The sequence below is a fragment of the Desmodus rotundus genome, chromosome 8 (assembly GCF_022682495.2).
Source record: "Desmodus rotundus isolate HL8 chromosome 8, HLdesRot8A.1, whole genome shotgun sequence".
NCBI classification, from domain to species: domain Eukaryota; kingdom Metazoa; phylum Chordata; class Mammalia; order Chiroptera; family Phyllostomidae; genus Desmodus; species Desmodus rotundus.
Window position 1 is genome coordinate 16531874 of NC_071394.1, and position 18557 is coordinate 16550430.

At 37.5% G+C, this 18557-nt stretch overlaps 1 pseudogene; it reads right to left on the reverse strand.

The window, feature by feature from the left end:
* Positions 1–8211: 8211 nt before the first annotated feature.
* Positions 8212–8365, reverse strand: LOC112315786 (U2 spliceosomal RNA; annotated as a pseudogene).
* Between the last annotated feature and the right edge of the window lie 10192 nt (positions 8366–18557).

Genomic DNA, 18557 nt, shown 5'->3' on the forward strand with positions numbered 1-18557 from the left:
CAGATGGAAATGGTGTGACAGAGACTGGATGGCCCACAATGCCAAAATATTTGCCATCTACTCCTTGACAGAAAACATTTGTCCACCGCTGGAAGACAGATCCCCTAATCTGGTCAATACCTTGTGTAGAAAAGGAGAGCACAGCGAATGCAGCAGGCTGCAGACTGATGAACACTCTACAAATAGGGGGAACACGACGCCCCAGACAACACGGGAGAGGGCCGTGTGCACAGGTGGGCTCCCCAAAGGCTCAGCCTCCAGTGAGAGCACCGAAGATCTGAAAAGCTCCTTCTCTACTCATAAAAGTGGGAAACAAGCAGCCCTTCTACGTTAAACAAAAAGCTTTAATTTATTTACAACTCAGTTGAAGTTCGGTTCCCTCCCTCCCCACTAGGTTTGCTTTATAGGAAGGGATTATATAGGAAAATGTTGGGCCATCAGCAGCCATCAGCAAGTCAGGACTTTACTTTTCATTTCCCAAGTCATCTCTTTTTAGACACAGTGCCATTTTAGAAAAAGCATTTGGGGTAGTCTCAGTGAGAAAATGAAGGAAATTCACTTTATAGGTGGGGTTTGATATCAGAAGCTTATTTATTTTAAAAATTGATTTTAGCTCCTAATTTTTCCACAGCCTCAATTAGTATTGCCTTCCTTCATTAAAAATGAATTTTGAAATGTGCTTGTATATATCACAAAATTTACTATAGAGAATGAATTTATTGTTCTAATTCAAAAACGAAAACTAAAGGCTTCTACTATACTAAGGGGGTAGAACTGTGCTTTAAAAGCCCAGCCATGTGGCTTCTTATGGAAATATAATGAGTTAAAGATGAAATTCCATTTCTAGTTTGCATACATCTTGTAAAGATTCTGCCCAGTAAAATGGTAATTGGAGACTTTTTTACAATAAATATTACAATTTTTAATCCTAATATTGTAAACTATGAAATGTCTTCCATTTCCCTAACATATGTTTTTCGTCCTGTTTCTCAGTCCAAGAGACAGAAAATAAAATAAACACCTTAACGAACGCAATACCAATTCTCTTGAGACTTAGCCTATCTTGTGGATATAACATGGACCAGAGATTTTGAAGCTTCTCCCTGGAGAGCAAAGGCCTGCCTCACTTCTCCACCCAATGTGGTCTGCAGAAGTATTCAGTCTGGTTTGCTGCTAAATTGCTACAGGCCCCCCATAAGTTGCAACGTGCAATTATAAGTGTGTTTGTGTGAGTGTGAGTTAATTGTCCCCTTCGGAGCTGACGGTAAAACACGCCAAGATGGCAGTGAAGTTAGGGTGGGGTCGTTTTAGACACTGGGAGGCTGATCATGAAAAGATGGCTCTCCGTTGGTCTTTTTTGTTAATTGCAAAAACATGAGGAGCAACTCCTGTTAAAGCCTCATACTGGAAAGAAAATATTTTGAGTATTTCTCCCCGGAGATTTCAGACATATTATGGGGATAAATGAGACTTCGGTGGGGGAAGACTTTCAGGCATTGGGTGTTTAAGTGGTTACTTGTCTCCAACTTGTCTGGTCAGTGTATGGACTTATCCAATGGCCATTTATTTTCGTCCATGCAAACATCCTGGCTGTCATACTTTCCGATGAGGGGGCTTCTGCAGAGATCTGGATAAACTCATCCCAGCTGCTCTACCATCTGACAACCTGATGGTCATGGGGGACCTCAGTGCACGTGTTGGCCGCAGTGCCAAAATGTGGAAGACAATGATCCAACCACAGAGGATTAGTCTCTTCCTGCATGGTAAGCAGGCCAAGCAAAATCTTTAATCACAGGCAACAGCTTCAATTATAAAAGTTAGGAGAAAAAAATCCTGGGTAGGCCGCAAGTCAAAAGTAATGGCGTCTCACCCATTCTGCCCTGGTTTCACCGCAGAATGACAAGGAGTTAACGATCTGAATTGGTGTAAGGCCACGACCCAATATGCTTCACATCATGCTAGTGTGAGTGTGGGTGTTGTGTACTGTCCGTGATATTGATATTTGAATAAACTGAACTCATGGATAATAGTGATGTCTAAAAGGAATTTTTAAGCATAACTGAGCAACCATCATAGAATAGAAGACTCCTTTTGGTGAACTCGGCATAAATCATTTTATGCCATTATTTGCCTACACCAAACTTTAAACTGTACTGTGGTATTTTCTATTCTACAACATTGTTTTGAATGGTTTCCCAAGTCTGAAATATTGTAATTCTGGTCATCCCAAGAAATCCCCTTCTCCTTACCCATGATATATATCTCTATCTATCTACCTATCTATCTGCTGAAATCTTGATGACTTTAAAAGCTCAGCTCAAGTATCATTCTTTAAAACTTGCCCTTTCCATAATCACTTGAAATTATCTTTTTCCTCAGAAGCCTGTAGCATATTTTTATAGATCCTAGAGACTTAAAATATTTATTCTTATTATAGATAACTATGTGTATGTTTTAATTGGCCTTAAAGACATTTGCCATGTTTAGTGTAGAGAATTTAATATGTTCATTTTTATCTCTAACAGCAAAGGTCTTTGATACAGGAAGTTCTCAATCAATAGTTGTTGAATCAAAGATCTATTAGCTTGGTTCTGAAACTGATTTAGTCATTGTGATATGCTTTCCAGATTTCCCAAGCACTATCTTTTCTGACCTAAATTTGATTTCATACTTTTTGGATATTTAGAGGACAAGTGGCCAGAGTATTGGTGTAGCATAAATCAAGGATTTTAACTCTGATTTGTCAAGGAAAATATTGGCTAAAAGCTGGTGGTAAATTCACTTTATGTCACTTTGCAAACATTGGCTTTCTAGAATACAATGAATGAACTCATCATTTCTGTAAGGAAACAAATCTTTTTATGATGTGAAATGACTATTTAAGAATACCCTTTTCCTAATTTGCTAGTTTTCAGGAAAGGTCATGTCTACCAATTAAAATTCAAGCATTTAATACTCTAAAATGATAACATAGTCAAGTATGGTAGGAAATTGCATCATAAAAGAGGAAAAATCAGAGCCTGAAATAAGTTTCTGACAAAACAATGGTAGTAAGTGTAAGAAAAATGGTATTGTGTGAAATGAAATAAGGAGTTGTAGCCTGAGTGAGAGGTTAATAAACCCTTCTCCAAGTTTCTTCCTCACCAATAATAAATCCCTCCATGGAAGTTTCTGTATGAGTTCATTTATAAAATGCCATAAAAAGTGTTTAGCTCAAACTGGATATATGTTTTGTGTAAAAATGATGCAGACTCACAAAAATATGTTGGAACTAAGCTATCTTTGGGGCAGGTCAAAGTCAGAGAGTTAGAAAACTGGAACTTAACTTTCAAATCATTTACTCCACTTCCTTTTTCTTTTGTGCCTGGTTGGGATAAAAAGAGAAGACTTATGTGCTTTTTAAATTTTTATATGAGATTTAAGGGGATATAGCTTCTTCTCTTCCAAGGTGGACACAGCTTGGAGAGCTGCTAAAATAAGCAACACATACTATGTGACAAGGTGTGGCATGCTTTTTTTTTCTAGGTGCCAAAAGTTCAAAGGATAACTTCACTTTCAATCCTGAATACTCTGGGATCTTGATTTTATTAAGTTCCAAACATTTAATTTTGCTCTGTGAGGTCAATACAATTAATGATCAGGCTAGGAAAAACATAACATGGCTTCCTTTGGAAAAATCCAATGCTACAAGACAAATTTTTCACTGGACTACTAAGGTTTTTTCTTCATAAGTGAAAAATGCAAAGAATTGGGGAAGTGCAGGTTATTCTCCAGAGAGGGGAGCAGCCATCCCTGTCGAGGCTCCATGCTCAAAAACAGCATCCCACACCACATCTTGCTCCCATTACTACTTTCTTCAGTGTATGCTGACAGCTAAAGTTCAGAGGTTGCTCTGTTTCCCTTGTAGTTGATGTTAGTTCAACGCTAGACTCTAAAGGTGGAGCAAATGCAGAAATTAGTGCACAGGAATAGGAGAACGACTTTGGCAGCCAAAAATAACATGTGTTTTACACTTGGGGCAAGCATATAAATTAAAAATGGAAAAAGTGGGCAAAAGTGAGATAATTGGCTAATATAAATATCTGTCACACCTGACTTTCTCACAGAGATTCTAAGCTGAGAAACAAATAAAATTGCTCACCACCACAATCTCCAACTCTGTGTCTTTCAGAAAACCTCAGGGTCCTTTTATGAATTTTGGCTCCAGGGATCTGGAATGTGAGTGGGAAGGAGTTAAAGACTAAGGTTCCCTTAACTATTTTACTCCAAAAATTTGTGTCTAAGAAGGACAAAGAAAACAGAATCTTCACTTATTTGGAAATAACTACAGGCAGTTGATGAGAGCCTAGAAATCACGAGAATGTTGTCTTTCCATATTTTGAGGACTTGCAATTAAATCTACTACTTGGATTTAATGAATCAAGTTGACTCTACAACAGTAAATAATGATAAGTTTATGACAAGTTGAAGAGTTTAAGTTCACTTTAAGGGAGACAGATAATTACATGTGGCAAGCAGAGGTTAGATAAATGACAGCATACTTCTCTATTCAGGTGCTGAAACAGGTCAAAAGACTGTATCACCTTATCTCTCTCGCATGCTTGGAAAGCTTTTGTACTGAATTCTTAGGTGTTGTAGGGAAGCCTGTTTGAACTGCAACTCATTAAGATTGCATAATGTTCACAGGATTAAAGGCTAAGCTTCTTTTCTAATTAGTCATAGAAAATGTGCATTAGGTTTAGGAAAAGTATTTCCCCCTCAGAACGATAAGGTGCTTTTTTATTTTTTTAAAGGAGATGTTTCTTTTAGATGATGTGAGTGAGACTTGTGAGCCTTCCTGGACTCCAAAACAGGAAAGAGATGACTAAACTGCCTTACCTAAAAAGGGAAGAGAAATTTGATGATGAAGTTACCATTTTGAGAGGGAAAGATTGTTGAACAGAGAAGAGACCAAAGAATGTGGGAGTGAGTGGGCTCCATAAAAAAGAAATTCCCAGGAGCACTGGCCAAAATCCCAATTAATAGGGACATATAATGGAACATTTTAACTCTTTGTAGCAACTGGGTTGTACCGTGCTCCTATAACAAAGCCCGTGTGAGTGCGTAGCTGATTGAAGAGTTCGGTAGCAAGACTTACGATAAGTCTGAGTTAGAGAATTCAACAGGTGCAGGAAATAGGAACTCTGGGTCACATTAGTCCCCAAGATCTCTTTCAAATCCTGGGGACAGTATTATTTTTCCTATTGCATGTGGGGTAGTAGTTTTAAGTAGATTTCACATAAAGCTAAGAAACCAGGGTGACCTCGGTTGACACTTGAGTTACTTGAAGTGGGATACTTCAAGTTTTCTTCTGTAAATGTCATGGGACCACCCATGATGGGTACAGGGCACACGACATTTGACCACAATGGAACTCATACTCAAGTAGCATGAGAGCTCATCAAAATAAATGGGGCTAGTACATCCTCAAAGGACCCATCCAAATCATCTTCACAAAATTGGCAATCAACCACAGTTTTGTCACTAAGATGGTAAGTTAAATTCTGTACAGATTTTATGTATTTCACCTTGTCCCCAAGAAGAGGCTTCCCTAAATGTTTTCATATTATTTTAAAATTATTGAAATGCCCTAAAAACCTTGGTGCTATAAGAAAATCAGTAAATAAAGTAAAATTGTACAGCAAAATGTGTGCGCCATTTCAGCAAACCCTCTGGAATATCTTTGTCTCCCTGGGAGACAAGAGATTCCTGCAATAGTAGGCCTGTGTATCCGCCACGTAGCCTCGTAAGAATATTTCCAAGTTGACAGGATCCAGAATGACCTACCTTCCTTCAAGTTCCATCTATGAGAAGAGTTCTAGGAAATATCTAATCCTGACAATGCCGTAGTTAGTGAATTTACAGACTATTAGGACATTCCCTTATGAGAAATTTGGCAAAAATTTAGGCTGATTTAAACCAGGCAAAGAGCTGTATAAAACAGTCAGAAAATTATCACATCAGAGACTTAAAAGTATGAGAGACACTTCTTGAAATTAATTCCTAATTTATTTTTAATCTATTCTTCCTCAGATTAGTTCTTAGAAATATAAAGATAAGAATATCTTTACCCTAATAAAAACCAGCATATTTTATGTCTCTCAGAATATCATGGTTAACAGGTGAAATTATTATTTTTTACAGCATGCATGCTAACTGAACTTCAGCTTGAATGGAAGCACTGCACTGAGTATTCTACTTCAGAGTAGAATTTGTTTAAGAGATTCTAATTGACAGCTGCAGAGACTAAAATTCTTCTGTGGGTAAAAGCCCTGAAAATGATTCCACCTTTCAGCCCAGGAAGGACAGGTTCTTGACAAATTTCAACTGTTTGAAGTCCTTACTAGTAGATGCGGGTCTAATTTTTAGGAACTCTTATTGAGAATGTGGCTGATTTAAAATATAATCGTAACTCTGTTATTTTTTAATTTAGACATATGACTTAATTTTCACTTTAGACAAGAGTTATATGTAACAATGCATTTTTAATATCCCAAACATATTTGTGTAACTGATAAAGTCAGAAAACATCTACATGTAAAAATTTCCTTAATATTTTCTTAATTAGGATATAATGATGGATTAATCTGATTTAACTCACTTTAAATCATACATTACTTTTTTAAAAAGATTTTATTTATTTATTTTTAGAGAGAGGGGAAGGGAGGGAGAAAGAAAGGGAGAGAAACACCAATATGTGGTTGCCTCTCTCACACCCACCACTGGGGACCTGGCCCACAACCCAGGCATGTGGCCTGATTGGGAACCAAACTGGCGACCTTTTGGTTTGCAGGCCGGCACTCAGTCTACTGAGCCACACCAGCCAAGGCTAAATCATACATTACTTTTTAATTGTACATATTTTACCACTTTCTAGCATATGTTTTAAAATCTCTAATATCTTCTTTTAGTTTCAAGGCAAAATATATCTTAATAGATATATAATCATTACAAACATGTATGTTCTTCATGAACATGTTAATTTCTGAAAACTTTCAAGGTTAATACTGCACTTGATATAGAAGTTACAGAAATGCTAAAACCATTTTTATCTTAATATATTGAGTATTACACCACAACAGCAAAAAAATAAAGGCTTTGCATGAAGAAACAGTGTTGCTTTTGTACTGAAACAGTGTTGTGACATTCTGTAGCATGTTTTACCATTTTATTTAGTAATTACTTTTAAGTTTATGACATGCTTAAGTTGCCGTGATCAGTTGTTTACTAAAAGAGTTGCAATGAAAACTCAATGCACGATAACATTTTTGACAATTATAGTAACAAGAAATAATTTTAAAATTAAAAGTACATTAGTAAAATACTTCAAGAATTAGATTAGTTAAACTTTTCTCTAAGGATATTGGAATAGGAATATGAGTTCAAAGACAAAAAACAATGTAAAATATCTGACTGTTAAAAAACAGCTCTGTACTGTGACATTTGAAAAAGCATTATCAGTGGATATCAAAGGACCATGGTATTTAGATTTTATTGGGTATCTGTTAAGATGTGATACAGCCATATTATTTAAGGATGTTAATCTTATAATATAGTGGAAACTGCAACTTTTATAACTATTTAAACGGAAGATGAAAATTTTTAGATGACAATTTTAAACTGTGCAAGAAGAGCTCCATTTAATACATAGAAATATCCTCCTGTCTAGCAGGTGGAGCTAAGTTCCCCTTGCCCCCATTGAGTGTGGGCTAGAGTTAGTCTTGCTTCAAAAGAATAAAGTACAGAAAGGGAACAATAAGTTTACTGCGGAGAAGCCTGGCCAACACTGTCTTAACCACGTGATGAACATTGCTAGTGATGTCATACAGCTATCGGTACCTGTGATTGGGTATGATGGGAAGGGCATCTCACACTTGCGAGAGTCTCTCCAAAACCCATACATGGAGACTAATCATGAGAAAAACATTAAAAATCAGAGTTTTACAGGATACCTGGCCAATACTTCTCAATACTACTGAGGTCATAAGAAAAAGCAGAGTGAGAATCTATCACAGATCAGAGGAGACGGAGGAGAAACGGCAGTTAAGTGTGAAGTGGAAGCCTGGACGGGGTTCTTGTGTGTGCACGCAGAGACATTAATGGGAAAACAGATAAAATGTAAATAGAGTCTGGGGTTTAGTTATTTGAAATATGTAAGAGATTCAAAGGGCTTAAAAATTCTTTGGAGGGCACAAGGTAAAAAGATTAAGACAGTTGACCACATAAAAAATCTTACAGGTATGCAAGTTGATATGAGGTGTTTTGTTTTTTTATTCAAGTGTTGTTTTTACTACACTTGATCTTAGCCAAAAGGCCAAGAAGTGATCAAATGTTGTTTTTAATAGATACACCTTGGAAATAGTTATCCTGAGTAACTGTAGTTTTTAATAATTAAAGAAAGAAAGCAAATGGATGGGAGTACAGGTGAACCATCAAACAGGAGTCTAATAGAAAGTTAATGACCCGAAGTGCCCAGGGAAAAGTAGTGCTTACAAGTCCAAGTGGTGGACTGGAATGACCAAATGAATCATTCCTCAGACACCTGGCCATCAGCAGAGTGTAGGTCAGGAGTAGAAATCCAGTTTTATGGATAGTGACAATGGTCCATGTGAGAAAAGATGGCAGTCCAAGAGCCACTGGAGTGCTAGGGGTTCATACATAAGGACACAAAGCCAAAATCTAGCTGATAGAACTGAGGGTCAAGGTTAGGACCAAGACAACAGAAAGTAAGAATTAAAACTGAGTTCCATTGGGTTTGGCTAAGGAAGTACTTGGGTGGTATTTTCTGAAGCAGATGTTATTGCTGACAGTGTCACTGGTTAAGTGGCTTCCTTTCAGTGTCTCAGTTCTCCCATTTATGAAAAGGAGATAAAAATAATACCTACTCCACAGAGTGGTTTTGAGTATTGAGTGAATCATTATTTGTAGAACAATGCCTGGTACCTAGTTAAGGGTGATGTAAGTGTTTATAACAGAAAAATAAATATCACCAAGTCTAAGAGAAGTACCTTCCTTCAGCAGTGTTGATGTATTCCACTCAAATAAATTAGTCTTCTCATTTGGCAGGAGCAACATAATCATATGCCAAAGCTGGAGTTGACCTACATGGCTTTTTCTCTAAAAACTCCAGAATGTATCTCGTTTGTGTGAGTTGACAAGCATTAAAAAGTGAAAAGGTTTTCTTTTTCTTGTCTTGCATGGCAACACTCCTTGACCTACATGCCCTGGGTACGCACATTGTGAATAAAGCCTGCAACAGAGAATGGGAAGTTTCCAGAAGAGGCAGGTGTGAGTCATTTGCAGTTTATCAAGATATGAGCACCTCGGCTTTTACATAAAAACGAAACCGCTGATTAACATAATAGAGCAGCTTGGTTTTTTTATTTAATATATTTTTTTCACCATGGCACAATTCGCAACAACTTGTATCTGTACAAATGTATTGAATGCTATATGACATGAGCACTGGGCAAAATACAAATGCTATTTTCTTCTGAAACCTAGTAGGGTTCCTTCACTTGTTTCATTTCCCCAAGTTTCATTAAAACAATTATTTCTCTTCTCTATGTTAAATAGAAATCTGTATCAGCTCAGAAAACATTACGGTTTGTTAAGTGATCTGTTGTTCCATAGTTGAAAATGTAGAGAGATTTCATATATTAAAATGCCTCTAGCCTTTAATGTGCATTGCATGTCAAACATATGTAAAGTCTATCTCCTGAGATATTCATAGGACATTCAGACAGTTTCACATGCTGTTGAATGGTGGGGGGGAGCTCGAATGTGCTAATGTCATTGAAGGAAACCTAATGAAATAATGTATTAGGTCAAACATATTATTTATTGCCTCTTTTTTATTACAGTATCATGTAATGTGGAACTTGTCAGTTAGAATAGTCACATCAGCACAAACCCACAGGTATAAATATTGGGGACTGAGGATGTTTTTGCCAAGTTGCCCTAAGAAAGCCTGCCTTGGATGTGAATGAAAAAGATACATTGCAGGAGTTGCAGAAGACGAATGTGTCTGAACTTCAGGAAAGCACTTGTTTTGCTTGCTATAAGTACATGGAGTGATTTTTTAATTATTGCAGTAATAAAGTTCTGAGCATTAGATTAAATTATTAAATGATGACTCTCATTTTGCTATTAGGGGAGTGAAAAAGAGAAAGGAGACGTTGATGCAAAGTTGTATTTTGATTATTTGTTATGATCAAATAGCACTAGTACTTATTTGATAAATTGTTCTATTACTCATCACTTAATTTGTAGTAATCACTGAATTGATTACTGAGTGACTCATCCTAAAATCAACACTTTAATATAATTAGGCTTTTCTTTTCACCAAAATACTGCCATGAATTTAAAGAATGCAACATCACAACACATGAAACATATAAAAAATTCCTATATTCCCAGCAAGATGGTAAATATGTACCAGGTTAGGCCCTATGAAACTGCCATATATGTAGGTCAAAACCAGTCATATATCAACACCTACAGTTGGTTCAATCTGTTATTTACAGGTTTTAAAAAGAAATGATCAGTTTTTCTTTCCAAATGATTTAAAATATGTAGTTACATACTTGAAATGAAAAACTTGAATTTTCATGAATAAAATAGAATGATTTATCAATAGAATAAAATAAAGATACAATCTGACATGACTTATCTCAAAGAAAGCCCATTATCCAAATGAAAGGGTGGTTATACTGTACAATAAAACACTAGATTGTTCTCTCATTTTTATCATAATTGACCTATCCTTGACTAAAAAGTCATGTTCAGTATATGATTCTCCAAAGTAAGAGGAAAATAAGACATAAAAGACCCAAAACAGCAAGAAAGATAATCAAGAATATACAAAATAGAATTGATAAGTTTTTTTTTCTTTATGGTAATATCTCTTATTTTGGTCATGGAAACCTATTTTATTGTAAAAATTACGTTATGTACTTCAGGTAAGGTTATAGAGTACATTCCTTAACATACATAAGGACACAAAGCCAAAATCTAGCTGATAGAACTGAGGGTCAAGGTTAGGACCAAGACAACAGAAAGTAAGAATTAAAACTGAGTTCCATTGGGTTTGGCTAAGGAAGTACTTGGGTGGTATTTTCTGAAGCAGATGTTATTGCTGACAGTGTCACTGGTTAAGTGGCTTCCTTTCAGTGTCTCAGTTCTCCCATTTATGAAAAGGAGATAAAAATAATACCTACTCCACAGAGTGGTTTTGAGTTGTTTGTGTGAAAACAATACAATATTAATAAATAATAATACAAGAATAAACTCTGTTTCATACTCCCAACTGTAAACCCACATTTGCCCCACCCTGTAAAATAAAGCTAAGCATGGCCACTGTGTCTAAAAAGACATGCTATAAAACAGTTCTTCAAGATTGTTTTAAAATTAAACTCTTGACTCTTATTAATCGGGAGGCCAATGTTGTAGTGACCGTCCTGTATGCTTGGTGATTTAAAATGTAATGTGGGGGCCAGGCTGACTTATGCTCAAGACTCAGATCTGTCCTTTTATGTCGTGGGCAAGTTATTCACCCTCTCTGAACCCATTTCCTTGTCCTAAAAGGAAGGCCAGTGATACTGACATCCTAGGGTTGTAGTGGGAATTGGTTGAGATAATGAATATAAAGTGCTGGAAACCTGGGCAGGGCTCAACACATTGTAGCTGTGAATTTTACTACAGAATTAGAGAAACATGAAGAGAATAGATGATGTAAGCTCTTGCCTTAATACAATTTTACATATATAATGTACAATGTAGAAGGTTGTTTCAACATCTTGGGAGATCAAGAGTCCATGACCATGAGTTAGAATTCAATTTCTCTGAGGTCAACAAAGTCTTTCATTTGTCAACTAACATGCTTACTAAAATCTAAACATTCCACCCTGGCTGGTGTGGCTCAGTGGACTGAACACTGGCCTGCGAACCAAGGGGTTTTGGGTTCAATTCCCAGTCAGAGCACATGTCTGGGTTGCAGGCTGGGTCCCCATTGGAGGCTGTGCTAGAGGCAACCTCACATTGATGTTCCTCATCCCCTTTTTCTCCCTCCTTTCCCTAAAATAAATAAATGGAATTTAAAAAAAAAACCCTAAACATTCCTTCACATTTTGTCTTTGCTGGGGGTGGGGGTGTGGGCATGGAGAAACTGATTATCTTCAATCCAATATATTTAAGCATTATTATCATTTTTCTCCTTTCTCTCCAAGTAAGCTATCTTGATTTAAAAAATGTTCTTATAGCTTCCACTTCTTTCTGTTTTGCCAGTACTTTTACAAAGCCTGTGCTCATGAACCAAATTGTAATATCGTTCTTCTGTCAACCAAAAGCCTGCAGAGTTTGCCCACCACTCACTGAAGTTTATGAAAGTTGAGGGAATGCATTCTAGTGGAATTTATAAAAATTTTATGCTTTCAATATAATAGAAATAGTAAATATGTACACTTACCCCATTTCTCCTGTTCAGAGGAAGGAGCCTTCACAAAACCATAAACTGATAAATCTAGCTCCATCAATGATAAAATTTTATTGTTGGAAGGGAGAATTATGAAAATAACTAAGCAGAGAGTACAAGGGCTGAACAAAAAAAATGGAAACCAAAATTAGAATTAATGAAAATCTTTACGAGTTATCTAATTGAACCACAATGCTATAATCCTCAATCAGAAATTGAGCTAAGTAAACCCTTCAGACTACTGATTCCTGATTCAGCAACACTGAAAAACTTATCGATGGCTCTTCTTGGCTTTGTTTCTCCTTTCCCTGCCACAGGGATCCTATTAATGGAAATTGCGCATAAGTTTTCTTGACTTTGTTACTACAGATTGATTCCTATGTCAGCAGGTAAGGATGGCAAATTCTTTGGAACCCAAAGCAGCATTAAGGAAATGTCATTTCCTGTTCCACACAATCTAATAGAATTAGTATATTGCGCTTGGAAATTCAATGCCAAAGAAATAAGGGAGTAACATCCCTCTGGTCAAATGAGAAGAATCATGATTTAGCGGGTGTATCTGCTGCTTTTGGCTCACCTCAGGGAGGCAAGTGTGCCTGCAGAGAAAATTTTCTTGTAAAATGTGAGAAATGGTACCTGACCCTTCTCCTTGCCCTCTTCCGATAGCACTAGGTAACACATTGGGTTGAATGATTGGCAGAAGAGGGTATTATTTTCAACTTCGGCACAACATACCTTTAACTCATCATGACCACAATTTCCCCATTCCAGAGCCCTGTGAGTACAGAGTAAGTCTTCAGCTGTCAACCCTAGGAAACCCTCCTTCCTCCATTCTTAGGTCTAATCGCTTCAGTTCTTAAGCTCTTGCTGGGCAAGGCCACATTCATTACGATAGAATGAGGCAGTCAGAGAGGAAGTACCTGGAACCTGACCCAAATACAGAAGTGTTGTTCTAGAGTAAAGTAAAATTTGGAAAAAAGAACATGGGACAGGAAGGAAAGTAACACAGCAACACATTACATTATTAAATCCTTAAATACAAATGAAATTTTAGATCTATTTAAAACACAGTTTCTAAAGAGTAATACGCTGCTACAATTTATTGACTATATATCAACTAACATGTCTGCTTTCCCTGTATTCACTAATTTAATCACAATACTTTATGAAATAGACACAATTATCATTGCCTTCATTTTTTTTGCTATGTACACTGAGTCAAAGAGAGGAAACTAATTTGCCCAAGTCACCTGCTAGGAAATGGTGCAACTAGAAGCCCGGAGAGTCTGAATCTAGAGCCTGTGCTATTACCCACAGACACCTGTGTGGTAAGGCGTGTGATGTTCAGAGGTTGGGAGGGATGTCCAGACGTGAGTGGGTTAGGCAGACGGTAGGTGCTGAGAAATGATTCAAAAGACAACAGGCCCACAGTCCCCAGTGGTATTGAAGAGCATAATGTTAGTGTCAGAAATTTTAGGAGAATTTCTAGTCTTAGAGATCTCAGAGAATCAGAATGGCTAGTAAATGTGACGCTCAGATACAGAAAACACACAGATCTGATGACCTGAATTGGATGACAAGGTGGAGGCTGAGATTTGGGACTAAAGGAGGAGCCTTCATCCTAAGTAAGATCAAGACTAGACTTTCAGTGAGAGTGACCTGAAGCTAAATTTGATGCTGCTGGAGTGGTGGTATTTTTTAATCCCAGCCCGTGCCAGGTAAAAATTGGAACAGTGTTGGGCGGAGGGAAGAGTCTATTTAAGCCTTCAGACAGTGGTCGATGGCCCGATCTGCAGGCTGAGGCTGGCAGGGTTTGCCGTGCTTGCCCCGGCGTCTCAGGATGGGCAAGTTATCACAGCCGCGGCCAGAATCTAAGCCCGGATTAGAGGAAAGCCAAAACTAGATCCCAGGCCGCTTTGAGGTTTACTATCTTGTTTTCCCCACAAGCAAAGATTCACTGGAATGGCCCAGACCTGCTTGTGAATCACTGAGATAAAATGACTCAGGATACTCTATTTGGCATTGACGGCTGGTTCACACAACATGCCCACGTGTGGGAGCTGGGAGTTTTTAGCTCCTTCACTTGATGTGGAGGCACCTGTCATGCCGGGGCTGTGCTTGGTTTCCCAGATTTTATTGGCTTTCCTGATTGATTCTTTATATCTCTATTGCTGCCATTTAATCCTTTGCCCTTTGAAAGCTTAGGTCACCAGTCTGTGGTGGCTTTTCACTCTTGGGAGCTGACAAACACCTCTCAAACTTTGAGGGATGCTTTTGCTGTAAATCCCAGCATGACTTCCGTTTTTTCCCCAAGGGACACAGAGGCTGGAAAAATGCTTCATAACTTTCTGCATTTCTTCTCGCATATGAGTTTGCAGGAAACAGATTTATTAAAAATAGCATGTCAGAATGAATGTATAAGAAAACGTTGGATGCCATAAAAATGATTCTACTTATCTGGAGATTGTGGGTTCAGTGGTAAGACAAATAAAATGTACTCATCCCTAAACAGTACCCTAGTATAAAATCATAAAAGCACTTTGTGCTGAAACCAGCTCAGTACCAAGCACATTACCAAAGCAGAAGAGGTAATACTAACTCTCTGCAGGGTTGTGGAAAATGGTATTTGGCATAGCAAGAAGATAATAAAAACCTATTATTATTATTATTATTATTATTATTATTATTACAACAACCACCAACTATTGGGGAAAAGTCGTGGTGGTGATTAGAAGTCTAAAGAGAGCAGTGTGTATTATTTACATCAAAGTTTCAATGTAACTCTTCTGACAGTGAAGGGTGGTATATGAACATTTCCATGAATTGTCATAGGAAGTTTTGAAAATCTTTTTTTTCCCTATGGCGTCACCATTACAGCAGTTGCTCGTGGACATGGGATGGCGGAGGGCGCGCCTGCCCTGATAATGTTATATGACGGGTAAGAGAAAACTGGCACGAGTCACACCAACACTGAAGTCTCCTCTCTGGTCTTGGGAATTTGATTATTTCTTAGGTTCTCCAAACTTTGTGTGGGAAAAATAGTCGATTGAGGACTATGCCTTTATCTGAAAAACAAGTACAATGAAAACTGATAACAGGCATATGTAAGGTTCAGAATCACATGTGAACACTTCCCAGTGGAATCTCTGACTCAGTGTGTACACCCAGCAAGTGGTTCTCTGACGACGTGGTCTATGTGGGCGGCAATTCTGTGCGATATTCAAGCGCGGGAGGCTTGGAGTCAAGCAGGCAGGTGTCGATTCTATTTTTTGCTCCACCCCTTGCTGTGTGCCTCTGGGCAGGTTATACAATTTCTTTAAGCGGAAACCACCACACATGAAAAGCGGAATTAGTAATACCTATCTGAGCGGTGAGAGGATAAAAATGAGGACATTTCTGGAGAGCGCTTAGCATACTACCTAGGAAACGAGGAGCACTCGTTACAGGGTACCTGCTTTATTGTTATTCCCGTTTAAGAAGGATTCTTTATCTGTAGCATTGTAAGTCAGTCCTGATATACCACTGTGAGAGCACAGTTGTGGGGACATGTCCCAGGTTGGACACCACAAAAACTAGTAGAGGTAGATAATGCAGGTTTTTGTGTGCTTTTCATGTTATAAGCACCAGTCATGCCCTGGTTTCCAAACCTAGTTCCACAGAATTCCCGCTGGGTGATTCTGGACAACTTTATTGATCTTTACGTGCCTCCGATTCTTCATATGCGAAATGGGATAACACTGGTAGCCCTATAGATTAACGGAAAGCAGTGCATGAGATTAACTTTGAAAATTGCTTAGCGCAGGGCCTGACACAAAGCTGTGTGAGTTGCTATAATTATTGGCCGACATGACTTCATTCTTGGAAGCTGCTTTCTTGGAGAAGCTTTCAAAAGGTGTAATTGTTAGAGTTTTTAAAAAGATGACTAAAAATAGAATGTATTTTTTCTCAAACTGCTACTCTCATAAAGTATGTTACATTTTTTTTAGATCATCACATTTTAAACTTATATCTCTTTATCCTTTCTTCTGTGGCATGCCATTTTGCTTTTAACTCTCAGCAACTTTAAACTGAAACTCAGTCTATGTGAAGTTTACCCTCTAATCAAAATGCCGGTTCTCTTAAAAAATTCTTTGTATTTGAGGTTTAGAATCACAAAAGACTGGAGCCCTTTCTTCCTCTAGATAGTAAAGGAGCATGCTACAAAAATCTATTTTAAAGGCAATATTGAGTTTTAAATTATTAACAATTCAAAGGTTTTTTGTTTTTTGTTTTTTTTCAAAAGCCAAAACCACCAAAGCCTCAGGCCAATCTAGACACGGTAAAATGCAGCCAGCCAAGCTGGCCAGTGGTATTACTGCGGATGAGTTAGAGGAGGAATCTCCCCCAAGCGATGGTAGCTCTCAGAAGGGGGCCTGCCCTTCACAATTTAAGCTCTTTGAAGCTGCATTTCCTTCAAGCAATGAGAAGTCTTTGTGGTGATGGGAAACATACATTTATAATTATAGAAGAACACAGTGTACACTAGACATGGTAGAAAAGAATGCAAGGGTTTGAAGGGAAGTCTTGAAATACACACAGCTTCACTCACATGGCGTCTTTCCTGAAACGCTGGTTATTTCGACTTGTACCTGATTGAAATGGCCAGGAGGCAGTGTTCCTGCCCTGCCTCTTCTCTTTCCAGCACACTTGGCTCTGACTCAACCGTGTTAAGATGGCACTATCGTGCTCTTTGTGTAAATAAAATTGCCAGAATAAGATGTGTAAAATCATGAAATGATTTCAAAATGACATATATTCATTTGTTCAATGTCTGAGAAAATGAGCAAAATGGAATTATACCTATAATTGTAACTCCTTCAAGCAAAGCTTAAGCTGATTAGCCCATCCTAACCTAAATCATTACTTTTTACTATAAACGTGGAAATCAACCCTAATATCCCTAATTTATTCATTCAAATATTCTAGGATATGGATTAAGAGATTCTCATGTTTGACTGATGGGAGGAAAACAAGGAAAAATGAGCAGAAGTATCAGAAGAAATGATACTAGTAAATCTATTAACACATCAAATTAGTTCTAATTTCTACATTGCTTTAATAATTATAAATACTTACATATTGTATTTTGAAGTCTCAGTAGAGAACATATAGAAAAGATAAACTAAACAACCAGTAAAGTCCACAATAGACTTTAAACATAAAAAGCATTAAAAAAAAGAATCCCACAACCCACCCCACAGTGGGAAGAAAAAATAAAAAAACAAATAGCCCCAGAAAAATCCTCAAAGAATTTTCTGTTAGATGGCATGTTGTAGATAAACTACTGGAGACTTAAGCTATTTCTAAAGCATTTGTTTCTAAGCTAATAGTCCACCTCAATCTAATCAACAATGATGACAACAAAACCCTACAATTTTATCCTAATAGTTGGTCATAATTACACAATATGGTCTAGTAAAAGCATGGGCCTTGGAGTCAATTAGACCTGAGGTGTTCATTCTGAGTTATTACTCACTAGCTGCAGGAATTTTAGCAACTAACTTTTCTGAGCTTCGTGAACTCCTATGTACATAAAACAACATAAGAGCAACCACAAAGTATATAAGTTAAAATATAATGATCCACATCACAAGCCTAGCTCAAGTACTGGAATATAGTTGATGCTTCAATGTTAGTTTTTTCTTTCTTCCTCTCGAGCCATGTTTTTCTTGAAATTTGAATATGCTCTGAAGATAAAAGAGATTCCTTTTAACATGAGAGCTAGCCTAGGTCATTTGAAAGGCCACTTTGTTAACCATCTGCCTCTTTATCTCTTCTTTCTTGTGAGCATGTGCATTTGTGCATATGTCCATGTGTGTGTGTGTGTGTGTGTCCAGCCACCTGTCTCTGCATGTCTTCTTGCTGGCCATCCGTAAGCTAAGTTGGGGCAAAGTAGAGTCTGTTTTATGCATAAATTGTTCTAAAGTTCAGTAGGTGACATTATTTAATCCTGGCTTAATAGCCTATATAAGCCATGAAAGGTAAACTCAAAGATAATGAAGAAAGT